Raw genomic sequence first — 1,382 nt, forward strand, 5'->3', positions numbered from 1 at the left:
TGAACTCGCGAGATCTCGCCCGTCTCTCCCGCCCCTCTCCCCTTAGCCCCAGCGACTCCCAGGGGGCGGAGGCCCTGGCAACGGCTGGGATCGAGTCCCTAGCAACGGAGGCCTGGGACTGGGCGTGGCCTGGCTGCTAGCGAGCCGGCGCCGCAGGTCCCTGGGGCGCGAGGATGCTGCTTAGGGCTGAACATTTGGGCAAGACCCCTGCGCCTCCATCCGCGGGGGCCGGAGCTGCTCTGTGATGGGGGCGGGAGGCGAGCGTGGCTTTTGGGGGAATGCCTCAGTAAAACCAGCGAAGCCCCTTAGGATTTCTTTTGTCCCCAGTCTGTGCGTACTGATGTGGATGCATTTCAGGGGACCTCGGGACACCCACAAAAGAAACAGACACGTGTGAGTCTGCGCTGAGATAGCTCGGAAGCTAGCCTACACGTTCCGGGTGTCCCCGAGATCTCGGCGTATTTTTGAGTTATTAGAGCTTTCGTTTGCGTTAAGATTTGGGGGACACCCTGGCAAATACATAGGACTCTAGATTTAAAGTCGGAAGGTCATTTAGTCACTCCCACGCTCGTCTTACAGAAGAGATGCTAAGTCACTTGCTCCGGGTCCTCCAGGTTAATTAAGAGGCAGAGCTCCGATTCAAACTCAAGGGCTCTCACTCTAAACCCGGTGCCACTTTCCACTGTCATGCTGATTCATGTACGTGTATATGCCTGTCGTGGTAAGACTTGGACTGACTGCTTTGCAAGCGGGTCCAAGAGGCTTAAGACACCGAGATTTGGGTCTTTATTTTGGCCCCTTGCAAAGCAGCCAGTCTAAGCCTTACCAGGACTGTATAGGATTTATGAGTTGCTGCATATGGATGCATCGGGTGTGCCTGTATGCATAAAATGAATGCATACCTCTGTGTGAATAACAACTCTTTTTTTCTATGTCCTCTCCAGTGCACTTTCTGGTTTACAAAGTCCTTTCCATACATGATCTTCTTTAAGTCTCAAAACAACCGTGTGAGATGTGGTCCAACAAGGGCTGGCAGGATCATAGATCATGTTTTTAGATCTGGGAGAACCGTAGACAGCATTTAGTCGTCATTTTGTTGATAAAAAACTTCAGGCCAAGAAATTATCTTAATTTAAGCTCCTCGGGAATAGGAATTGTTCCATTCTTCATACTTGCATGCCCAGGTGCTAGGTCAGTGCCTGGCTGCATTTAATTAAATACTTGTGAATTGACTGACTCACCCAAGGTCACACATAAGTAAGTACCGTGTTTCCCCGATAATAAGACACTGTCTTATTATTTTTTTTGGACAGAAAAACACCAGAGGGCTTATTTTCAGGGGAGGGCTTATTTTAATGAACATTGACAGCAATGTTAATAAA

This window comes from Petaurus breviceps, unplaced genomic scaffold (assembly GCF_028583685.1).
Source record: "Petaurus breviceps papuanus isolate PSGF00001 unplaced genomic scaffold, PetGlider_PUasm1.0 176, whole genome shotgun sequence".
In the NCBI taxonomy this organism is placed as follows: Eukaryota; Metazoa; Chordata; class Mammalia; order Diprotodontia; family Petauridae; genus Petaurus; species Petaurus breviceps.